Source organism: Dipodomys spectabilis, unplaced genomic scaffold, assembly GCF_019054845.1.
Source record: "Dipodomys spectabilis isolate Male_0828 unplaced genomic scaffold, ASM1905484v1 ptg000115l, whole genome shotgun sequence".
NCBI classification, from domain to species: domain Eukaryota; kingdom Metazoa; phylum Chordata; class Mammalia; order Rodentia; family Heteromyidae; genus Dipodomys; species Dipodomys spectabilis.
This window is the reverse complement of record NW_024870792.1, coordinates 718,234-730,816: the sequence shown is the minus strand read 5'-3', so window position 1 is coordinate 730,816 and position 12,583 is coordinate 718,234. Positions and strand designations below refer to the sequence as shown.

At 39.0% G+C, this 12,583-nt stretch overlaps 1 protein-coding gene across 1 annotated transcript in view; it reads left to right on the top strand.

Moving 5' to 3' along the window:
- Plcl1 (phospholipase C like 1 (inactive)) overlaps window positions 1-12,583 on the top strand; it is a 352,481-nt gene that overhangs the window by 236,079 nt on the left and 103,819 nt on the right. The gene's annotated exons all lie outside the window — the stretch shown is intronic.

The window sequence follows — 12,583 nt, the reverse complement described above, 5'->3', positions numbered from 1 at the left end:
TGATTTGTTTTTCCCCTTCCCCTCCACAAATTATACCGACATCAAATACAGTGAAAGCAGGGGTTATACTGTGGGGGAGGGACATACAAAGCAACAAAGAAATAATCTTATAAATGTGTTAGAAACAATCGCATGAAAGAAAAAAATTTGAATACATATCTTAGGGTTCATTTCCCTAACATCACCTTATCTGACCTTTTCTGCTTGACTCAGACATACACTAGATATTGCAAATAAGGGAAACCATGGGACCTATGTTTCTTTGGGCCTGGCTTACTTCACATAATATAATTTTTTCCAAGCCTTTTGACTTCTACTTCTTTACTTCACACCAGGTGATGGATCATGAAGTGATCTAATGCCCTCCTAACAATTTTATTCCCTACTTTCCAGCCTACTTCTAACTTCTGACAGTTTTGCATCCTCCTTCTGTCCAAACTGAAGATTTCTGATGGCATTTGTGGAAACATTTTTATTCCTTTGATAAAATGCTAGAACTTACCTCTTCTTCCTGCCTTGAGTAAGGATGCAAAGTCTGGAGGCATACAGCAATCTTGCTGTCATGAGGCAAAAGGCTAAGAAGTGTTGTCTCGATAGCACTCACCTGCTAAACCAATACCAATAGCTTTTTATTTCAAGGCTTCCAGGAAAAAAATCAACACTTCAGGTTGTGAGTTTTGTTACTTGTCGTGTCTTAGCACTGTTTAGGGAAGGCCACTATTCACTAGTGTGTGAGGTGAATGTGAGGTTGGGGCGAAAGGGCAGCACAGGCACAAGGTCTGCACCTTCACAGCATTGTGGCAAGATGAATCCTAAGGCAGGCGGACATCTTAGAGAAAGCACAAACAAATTTAGTGCAGTCAGGGTTTCTAGCAAAAAGATAATGAGATTACTATACAGCTTTGGAATAGGTAGATGAGTTTTAAATGCTGTGACATCTAAGTGAAAATTTTATGTAAACAATTGTATTAAAGGCGAATTAAAGGCGAAATGCCTATGACCTTGATCATGGACATACAGTAAAACATTTGATGCATCCAGTTTGAGATACAGGGAGCAAAGAATTCTCTATGTACTCCTATGTAAGTATGCAGGTAATGGAAAGAAATAACACAGGATTGACAGATTAAACAGAGGAACATCATCAGACAAGGAGTACTTAGTGTGGCATAAATAAATGCATGTTGTAAGGATGAATAAAATCCTTAACCATGTCTGGTGCTCCAGAGTGGTTAAGGAAAATCAGGATAAAAATCTGGTTAAAAAAATCTGGTTACCCTGCTTTCACTGTAGATGATGTCAGTATAATTTGTGGAGGGGAAGGGAAAAAACAAGTCATTTAAATAGGGATACAGGTGGACCCATTGCAACATTGAGATGTACAAGTCATTATGTTGAAAATAAACTTTACAACTTTGGTGGGGGGGGAGGATAGGGTAGGGGGGACGGGGGGAGAATGGGAAGGGATGGGAAGGGGGAAACAAAGGAGGAAGCTACAATGCTTGATAAGAAATGTACTCATTATCTTGCCCATGTAATTGTAACCCCTCTGTACAGTATTTTCACAATAAAAAGAAATCTGGTTAAGAAACACAACAAATCAAAGAAAGATTGGACAAATGGGATTGCATGAAATTGCAGAGCTTCTGCATGGCAAAGGACATAGCTAGCAAGATCAGTAGAAGATCTGCACTAGCCATACAATGGATAAGGGTCTCATATCTAAAATGTACCTGAAACTCAAAAAATTAAATCCCCCAACAACAAATCCTCAAACAAATAACTGCCCAATAAATAAGTGGGCTAAAGACGTAAAGAGAAACTTCTCTGAAGAGGAAATAAGAATGGCCAATAGACACATGAAGAAATGCTCAACCTCTCTAGCCATAAAAGAAATGCAAATCAAAACAACATTGAGATTCCACCTCACCTCAGTTAGAATGGCTAGATCAAGAACTCTAATAAGAACAGATGCTGGAAGGGATGTGGACAGAAGGGAACCCTACTGCATTGTTGGTGGAAGTGAAAACTTGTTCAACCACTTTGGAAAGTAGTATGGAGGTTCCTCAAAAGACTCCACATAGATCTCCCCTATGACCCAGAAATCCCACTTTGGGGCATTTACCCAAATGATCACAAACAAGACCATACTAAAGCTACCAGCAAACTATGTTTATTGCAGCATTATTTCCCATAGCTAAGATATGGAACCAATCCAGATGCCCCTCAGTAGATGAATGGATCAAGAAAATGTGGAACATATACACAATGGAATTCTATGCTTCCATCAGAAAGAATGACATTGCCCCATTTGTTAGGAAATGGAAAGCCTTGGAAAAAAATTATATTAAGTATAAGCCAGGCTCAAAGAAGCATAGATCCCATGGTTTCCCTTATTTGCAATTACTAGTATATGTCTGAGACAAGCAGAAAAGGTCAGCTAAGACTATGTTTAGTGAAATGAACCCCAAGATAAGGCCTCAAGTGGTTTTTTTCTTTCTTGCTGTTGTTTCTAACATATTTATAAGGTACCATGTGATTATTTTTTGTTGCTTTCAATGTCCCTCCCCCACGGTATAACCCCTGTTTCCACTGCATTTGATGTTGGTATAATTTGTGGAACGGAAGGGAAAAAACAAATTGTTTAAATAGGGATACAGGTTGACCCATTGCAACAATGAGATGTATAAGATGCTATGTTGAAAGACGAACTTTACAATTTAGGTGGGGGGGGGGGGCGGGGAGGAGCGAGGGAATATAGTTGTGGAGGTGGGAGGGAAGAGATGGTAGGGGAACAACAAAGGAGGAGGCAACAATGCTTGATAAAGAAATGTACTCCTTACCTTGCTCATGTGATTGTAACCCCTCTGTACAGTGTTTTCACAATTAAAAAAAACTTACTTTAAAAAAGTCTGGTTAAAAAAGAGAGAATCTGGCAAAATAGGATGTCAGTGATTTCCAAAAGAAATGTTTCTACAGACTTGAGAGCCATGTATCATTTGTCCATATCTGAGAAGCAGGTGGAAGAGTTAGGATGGGAAAGGAGTAGATGTTCAAAGTAGAAAGACCACTGAGAGATTTGGAAATTAAGAAGAACTGATTCTTGAATAGGTAATAGATTTAGTCATAGATTCTCTGTCTCTCTGTTTCTGTTTCTGTCTCTGTCTTTCTCTCCTCTCTGTCTCTCTGTCTCTGTCTGTCTGTCTGTCTGTCTGTCTCTCTCTCTCTCTCTCTCTCTGTGTGCATGTGTGTGTATGTTAGTTCTGAGGATTGAACTAAGGGCCTGTGCACTGTCTCTGACCTTTTCTTGTTGAAGGATAGTGCTCTGTCACTTGAGCCATGGCTTCGCTTCTGGAATTTTGATGGTTAACTAGAGATAAGAGTCTCATGGACTTTTTTTGTCTGGGCTGGCTTTGAATTGTGAACCTCTGATCTCAGCCTCTTGAGTAGCTAAGATTATAGGTAGGAGCTACTGATATCTGGCTTAAAAGATGGTTTTTAAAAGACTGGAAACTTTGAGGAAAGGAATTACCGAAAAGCGTTGATATTTAGATGGAAATAAAGGTACAGAAAATAAAGGGAATGAGCAGTGTTGGAGAAAAACTAGTTTTACAAAGGTTTATGTATTTCTCTGAGGTTTGAGGCAAGAATAGAATGGGAGCTTAGGGATCTAATAGATGGAAGAGTATGGGTGTCCACAGATTTGGTAAATCATATGTTAGGAGCTTGCCTGGTTGTAAAGAGATGAAGCGGGACCTTTGGGAGGGATTCATTCTAGAACATCTGTTGCATGATGCATCGGGATGTATGTTCAAGAAGCATCTTCAAAAGATCAGTAGACCCATCTTAAGTCAGAGGGCAAGAACTTGTCAAGGGCTAGGTCATATGGTATTACTCTTCCCCAGGTAAGACCATAGCAGAGAGAAACAGGACCCATTCCAGAGAAAACCCAACAGTCAGACAAGTTACAATGCTGAGGGAATCTAGAGCAATGTTGCTGGAGAGAGAGAAGAAGTCCAGAAGAGGTTATGTCCAGGGAGAGAAAGAAACTATCCAGAGGACCTAGGGCAGTTTTAGAAGGTGTGGTGGGGGAACTGATGGCCTGAGCAGAGTAAATCCAAATGGAAGATGTGGAGCTACTTTGCAAAGATGGGGCCCAGGCATTGCCTATTTTGTATCAAGGTACAATGGCTTATTTCAAGTAGAGATTTAGTTCTTTTTTTTCCCATTTTTCTTTAAGCAAAAACTTGAGCAAAGTTAGATGATATATATTTAGAATATACTGATGTGATGTTTACTTAGAAATATAGTTTAGGATGAGTATAAATTTAGGGGACAAACCCAATATACTTTATCTCATTTTGACAAGCCCTCCTAAATATAAAACAAGAAGCAATCAGTATTCTAATTATGGCAGTATTTTCCCTCTTACATATTTAGCTATACTTTTCCTAGCCACAGTCATGGGCTTCCTACAATACTGCTGAAACCTGCCATTCATTGACAGTGGCTTCTGTTAGTGATGTCTATGAAGTACAATTTTTAAAGTATCTTTAAAAAGCACACTATTTTATCATGATGACAGATGGTGTGTTGCGTGACTTCCTAACTCGTGTTATTTCCACACTGTAATTGAACTATTTAAGGAACTTTGCTCTCAACTCAGGAGGAATCCTGTGAAACCCAAATTTATATGAGCTTGAAGTGTGTGTGTGTGGGGGGGGGTAATTTCTTTACATTGAGACCAATTTTAGTGTATATCTTATAGTACTAATTTTATGATACAATTATATGTTATGTTTTTTAATTGTTATTATAAAGGTGATGTACAGAGGGGTTACATTTACATAAGTCAGGTAAAGAGTACATTTCTTTTTACACAATGTCACCCATTCCCTCACTCTCTCCCAGTTACGTTATGGCTTTTTATGATTTCTATTGTATTCTTTTCAGGATTAATTCCAACTATGGAGAATCTTAGTCTTGATTATAATTACTTATTTATAGGTCAAAACCCCAGAAATTCATTTTGGGCGATGATTTCTTTTATGTTAGCTTCCTTTTAACATTTGTGTATGCATTTTGAATCTTTCTTTCTTGCTTTCTTTTTTGCTTTCTCTCTCTCCCTCCCTCCTTCCCTTTCTCCCTCCCTTCTTCCTTCCTTCCTTCCTTCCTTCCTTCCTTCCTTCCTTCCTTCCTTCCTTCCTTCCTTCCTTCCTTCCTTCCTTCCTTCCTTCCTTCCTTCCTTCCTTCCTTCCTTCGTCCCTCAGCAATTCAACTCAAGGCAAGTGCTGTACAGATGGAGCCACAATGCTACTTCCGGTTTTTCTGAGTGGTTTATTGGGAGATAAAAGTCTCGTATACTTTCCTATCCAGGCTGGCTTTGAACCACGATCTTCAGATCTCAGCCTCCCCCTGAGTAGCAAGGATTACAGACATGAGCCACTGGCTGAGTTATACTTTCTAATGGAACTCAGATATCTATTAGAAGGAGTTAATTGGTTTTCAAGTCAGATTTTCCCTAATCTTCCTATGTTTATTCAGTTTTATTGAGCAGTGCCATTTTATGAAGGTTATGAATCATAAAGGCATAGATAATAGGAAACATATTACATTATTTTCAAGTGAAAAAGCAGATTGCAATTCAGATGTTTGTCCTAACAAACAAATTACAGCTTTGATGTTTGTAATTATTCATCACATAGAATAATTTCATTGTTCTTTTAACTGTAGAAATATTTGGTGTGTCAAGTCATCTAGCCTTGTCAAATTTCCATTTTGAAATTGACAATAAAATAGTGATTGTTTTGCATTAATTTCTATTTAAAATAAATATTGGAAAAGTAAACTGGAGTGGGGCAGAAGAGGAAGACATTTCTGGATATCCATTCTGGAATAATGAATTTTAATTGCTGGAAATCAAGACATCAGCCAAAGATTGTGGCTTTTTCTTTTCATTAGTGACAGTTCTGGGACTTGAACTCAGAGCCTGGCTTGGGCTCATTCTCTGAGGTTTTTTTTGTTTTTTGCTTTTTGTTTTTTATTTGTTTGTTTGTTTGTTTTCTGTTGTGTGGCTTGAACTCAGGGCCTGGGAGCTGTCTCTGGGCTTTTTTGCTCAAGACTAGCACCTACCAATTTGAGCCACAGTGCCACTTCCAGTTTTCTAGCGATTAATTGGAGATGAGCCTTATGGACTTTCCTACTGGGCTGGCTTTTGATTGGTGATCCTCAGATCTCAGTCTCCTGAATAGTTAAGATTATAGGCATAAGTCACTAGTGTGAGGCAAAGGTAGGTTTTTCTATCTTGAGAACATTTTAAGGGGGCTGGGAATGTGGTTTAGTGGTAGAGTGCTTTTTCTCATTCTCTGAGTTTTCATGCTAAAGGCTAGCACTCTACCAGTTGAGCCACAGTTCTACTAAATTTTTATTATTAATTAGTTTTCTCATGGGTCTTGAACTCAGGGTCTGGGCACTGTCCCTGAGCTCTTTGCTCAAGGCTAGTGCTCTACCGCTTTGAGCCACAGCATCACTTCCATTTTTCTGGTGATTGATTAAGTCTTATAGATTTTGCTGCTTGTGCTGGCTTTGAACTGTAATCCTCAGATTATAGCCTCCTGACTGTTTGATGGCTAATTGGAGATAAGAATCTCACAGGCTTTTCTGCCTAGACTGGCTTCAAATTGTGATCCTCAGATCTCAGCCTCCTGAGTAGCTAGGTTTAGATGCATGAACCACTGGCACCCAACTTTGAGATTTATTCTTTAATAAATAGGCATTTACTTAGAAATTGATTTTTTTGGACTCCTGTAACAAAAGAGCAACTGAAAATTGTTGATAATGGCACATAATTGCCTTCTCAAGTTTTGCTGTTACCATTTTAAGAATGAAATCAAGGCATCTTCCTACCAGCGCACAATTGTACAGAGGGCTTTATTATATTTATATCATCCTTAATTTCAACTTAATTGAAATTATTTATCTCATCCTTAATTTCATTTTAATGAGCAGTTGAAACAGTGCTTGTTGAATTACATTTTTAGTTTAAAAAGTGGCTGGCCAGAATAGTAGTTGTACTCTCTTGAGGTTTTCATAATTTAGCTCCAGGATTGCCAAACTATGGCCTGCAGGTATCATCTGTCTTTCCTTATGTGTTTGTTAATAAAGTTTTATCAGAACATAGACTCATTCATCTATGCATTGTTCCTGGTTTCCTTCATGCAACAATGGCAGAATTGCGTAGTTGTGACAAGCTATACACTGTGATGCCTAAAATGTCAATAATCTAGCTCTTTACTGTAAAAGTTTATTAACTTATAGTGTGGTTAAACTTTTCCATTATAGTATTCTTTAAATTCGAAATGATACTGAGTGTGGGGTTATATCAGAAAGAGCTCCCACGGGGTGTTCAGATCACCTCTGAGGGGGTTTCACGCGATTTGTTTTTTCTTCCTGAAATCTGAGATTTGTTCATTGACATTGACTGAGGCAAGTGCCTCCTGGCATTATGAGACATGAACGGGAAACTCAGGGAGCCTCAGGAGAGTATGGGGTCTTGCAGTTCCACAGCATACTGTCATGTACATAGAGAATAAAATGACCTTCTCATTATAGAGTTGGTTGCGAATATCTTTTAGAGAGTGCCATAGAAAGAAAGAAGAGGAAAAAGAAAAAAACATACATAGGCTCATTTCTCTTATGTCCCCAAATGGGGTTTGCTAATGACTTGCTTTTTAATAGTGAGTGATAGAGAATATTTTAGTATAATTTATTCATAAATCCTCCTAAGTGCAGTGGGGTGTCCAACATCACAGAGATGGCCATGGAGCTGGCAGAGGCTACAGAAGCAGTAGGTGCCTAGGGGTCCAGAAATCTCCAGCTCATTAGGCCTTCTCTAAGCAATAGCATTGTTCATGCCCTTTGAGTGAAACTTGGCACTTCCAGCTTACCACTGTCCCTCACTTCAGTACTGTTTATGGATGGCACCTTCCATTAAAAACAATAGGACTGGGTGGGACTGTGCCAGAAATGATGGATTGGGAAGCAGAGAAGAGACCAGGAGGAAGCAAAGGAAACCTGTTTTGTAACCAAATATGTATACATATGGAGAGTGGATGGTGCATCCATCACTCCCAGTGTCTGCATCCTGGAAGAATTTGTGTGAAAGGCGTGAGAGGCTTTGGCAAGGATAGATGTCCCAGAACTGCATAGTGTGGGCCTCTGTGGGCTGCCCTCAGAACTGGCCTCCTGTAGTGCTCAGTCTGATGTTGGAAAGTTCTAGTTCACACTTGTTTAGCTGGGGGCATGGAAATGGCTCCAGATCAATATTCAGGTTATCCATCCACCAAAGCCCAGTTTATTCTTTTTTCTATGTTGATTATTAATGTATGTAGACAATGGGAAATGAGATTTGGAAAGAAAATAAACAGATGAGGAAAATTATCCTTCTTAAGAGGGTAACAGTCACTCTTTTCCATATCTAATAACATGATTAACATACAGATGTTTGAGATCTTTTATGCCTGTGTCACAGAGATCTTTTATGACTGTACTAGGGGAGAGAGAAAGAGAAGGAGAAAGAAAAATGAAAATAAAATAATGAGAATTGTGAATCTTGGGAATATGCAAGGAAGGGTAGGGAGAATTTAGTCACTTATTACAAAATTACAATTAGAGGAATAAATTCTAAGGTTCCAATGTACATTGTAGTTAACAATATTTTATTGACTTTCATAATGGCTAGAAGAGATTTATTTATATATTTTAATTAATTTATTTATTAATTTATTGTTTGAGGTAAAGTCTTGCTTTGTAGCTCTTGAACTCAAGATCTTTTTGCATCAGCTTCTCAACTGCTGGGATTATAGTGAGTACCTCTATGCCTGTTCAATACCTCTTTTGATTGCTGTTGCCACAAAGATATGAAAAATGTATAAGATGAGATGATGGATATACTAAACACGAAAGTTTTACACAGTATATGTGTATCTCCAGACAACACATTGTACACCATAAATGTGTTTAATTATTATATGTCAATTAAAAACAAGAAAATAGTGTGTGTGCGCGCGTGCACACTTGCACACATGCGTGCCAGTCCTGGGACTTGAACTCAGGGCCTGGGTCCCTGAGATTTTGTGTTTGAGGATAGCGCTCTACTACTTTGAGCCACAGCTCCATTTCTGGCTTTTTAGTAGTTAATTGGAGATAAGATTCTTGGTGGACTTTTCCTGTCTGGGCTCTGAACAGTGACTCCCAGATCTTAGCCTCCTGAGTAGCTACAGGCATGAGCCACTGCTGCCTGGCAAAAAAAAAAAAAAAATCCTCCTCCTCCTCCTCCTCCTCCTCCTCCTGTTTTCTCCTCCTTCTTCTAGATTTCTTTATTGAGATTAAATAACTACATAAATTTCTCAGTACTGTGGCATAGTTATACTTACCTAAAGTCAGAGAGCGCTTATAGAACACTTACAATTCAGAGTTCATTGCCTGAATCATTATTTTGTTTGGAGAAAAATCAAGATTTTGCAGTATGACTCATAGTGTTCTTTTGGGTTAGAGAAGAGGTTGCTATTTAAGAAATATTCATTCATCTGATACTATTCATTTGATCAATTCATTTGATCAACTTGACTAGTAAGATATTATCTGGGCTCAAAAACTAATGCTCTTTTTTATTTCACATGCTGGTATAGGGGCTTGAACTCAGGGCTTTGCATTCTTGTTTGGCTTTTTTTTACTCACAGTTCACACTCTACCACTGGAGCTACACCTCCAGTCCAGGTTTTTGCTTGTTATGGAAGATGGAGTCTATCAAACTTTTATTCCCAAGCTGGTTTTGAACTGCTATTAAGATTTCAGCCTCCTGAGTAGCTAGGATTACAGCTAATCCCCAGAATATGGCTAATTCTTCTTATTCTCTCTTTTGCCTCTTCTTTCCTATTTTTTTCTTTGTTTTCTGTCATATGCTAAAGAACATCTGGCAACTATTTCTTCAGAAGCTTCTGTGATCCTGGATTATGTAGTTTGTTACCCAGTCAACACCTTTATGAGATGTTTTTGATCATCTGAAATTGATTTTCCACAAATAGTCATATTTGAAAATGCTGTGCAGTGTAATTATTTGAAAGAGAAACATTTAATCTGGAATACAGTATAGTTAATGGAATTTAGGCTCAGTCAGTTATGTCTCTTTCCAGTCAAATTGCTAGATTTTCCTGGTTTAAACACAAAATAAAATCAAATTATAATGTCAGTGATAACAAGAAAGGAGGAAAACAAAGTCACTAGAAAAGTGACTGAAAGCCAGATACTGGTGGCTCATGCCTATAATCCTAGCTACTCAGGAGGCTGAGGTCTGAGGATTGTGATTCAAAGCCAGCTCGGGCAGGAAAGTCCATGAAACTCTTATCTCCAATAAACCACTATAAAATTAGAAGTGGCATTGTAGCTCAAGTGATAGAGCTCTTACCTTGAGCTGAAGAGCTGAGGTATAATGCCCAGGACCAGAGTTCAAGCCCCATGACTGACAAAAAAAAAAAAAAGTGACTGAAAATGGCTAACAAGAGCAAACACAGCGGTTTCCATTTCAATGGAAAAATATGCCAGGGTTCTATTGAGACCTTGAACATTTTTGGTGTATTTTTAATATAATTTTGTATTTGACTATAGTTTTAGATTAATACGGAATTTATAAAGATAGCAAAATAGTTCTTGTATAACTTTTACCCAGCTTCTTCTAATGTAATCATCTCACAATTTTATATTTTCAGTGATTATGATAAATAGGAACATATGGTCTATATCTGTCACCATATTCTTTTTTTTTTTTTTTTTGGTCCATTATGAGGCCTGAACTCTGGGCCTGGGTACTGTCCCTCAGCTCTTCAGCTCAAGGCTAGCGCTCTACCACTTGAGCCACAGTGCCACTTCCGGCTTTTTCTGCTTATGTGGCACTGAGGAATTGAATCCAGGGCTTCATGCATGCAAGGCAAGCACTTTAACCACTGAACCACCTTCCCAGCCCAATATTCTTTTTTGTTTGTTTGTTTTGGGTCCGGTTATGGGGCCTGAACTCTGGGCCTGGGTGCTGTCCCTCAGCTCTTTTAGCTCAAGGCTAGCGCTCTAACACTTTAGCCACAGCACCACTTCTGGCTTTTTTCTTTTTGCTTATGTGGTGCTGAGGACTCGAACCCAGGGCCCCATGCATGCAAGGCAAGCACTCTACCACTGAGCCACCTTCCCAGCCCCCCAGCTCGATATTCTTATATTATTAAAAGTAAAATAGAAATAATGGACTTTTCTTTGAAACTTTATATTCTTTCTTACCTTTAAAAACATATAATATAGTCCAAGTTTTCTTCTGCACACAGGATATGATCTGTGTGATTTGTTGGGGGAGCAGCATTGCCCCCCTACCCAAAATCCTAACTCATTCTTCATGTGTGAGTGAAGTAGAGACCTGGTTTGTGGCCTGACCTCTCTGCTTTGTACTTTGTCCATTCACTGATAGTAACTTCTCACTGCCATAGTTACACTGCCATAGTTAATTTGAGGCTCTCAACCTCTTTTCTTCTCCACTGTTAAGACCTACATTTTAGGAGACTCCAAGTTGTATTCCTAGCAAGAGAAGAACAAAACCACCCTCTGATCCCAGCTTTAAAAAACTGCCCCTCTCTGTTTACATTTTAATAGGGATATAAAACTTAATGCCCAAGTACAGTCTCTACTTGTGATTTAGAAGTAAGCACACACTGTATCCCATGGTGGTGTCAGTGCAGCTGAAGTGTGATTGGCAGGAGACAGAAGAAATGTGCTTTACAGACAGAGATTAGGATTCAAGCTCTGCTTTGCCGTTTGATCCAGGCTGATACTTATTCTCTTGAGTCTTAACCTGCTGAAGATCTAGGCTATTGGAAGGGGAACTGGTTGGGACTGAATATAGGACTTTTGTCATAGAGCTTGTCAGAGAAACAAAGATTAAGTCCATAATTTCAGACTTTGCACTCTCTGCTTTTCCGCTTTAGTGTGTTACAATGCATGACTATTTCCAGAGCTGCTTTTCTCTCTTGGAACTTTTAGAGGAAAAATAGTTGGACAGGACGAGGGTCAAAGGGGAATGCCCTCTGGTGGCTTGCTGGGCTTGAAGCATATCTTTTGAAAGCCATGGACTCCAGGCCTGTCTTGTTAACCTTCTCAGAGAGTGGGATAGGAGGCTGCTTTCTCAGAGCCATTCATCGCCAGGTGGGCAGCCGCTCTTCACCAGAGACTGTGATGAGCAGGCTGTTCATTTGCAACATTTGCAAGAGTAGTGCTGTAGGAGGAGATAAAAATTGACTTCCAAATGGCCTGTAGAAATCCAGAGACATTTTGGAGACCTGCTTTTAGGTCCAAACTTAGTATACCAAACAACAGATACTTGGGGTTTTGATTTCCCCAATGGTTTTGGTAGGGATAGTGCATATTGCTTGAGCAATCTGGATCTACTTCCACATTGTGGAAAGTGCAGATCTCTCAGGCTGGGAAAGGGCTGTGCACCTTTCAGAACAATCTCTAGATATATTAAAATGATGAATAAAAGAATATGTTG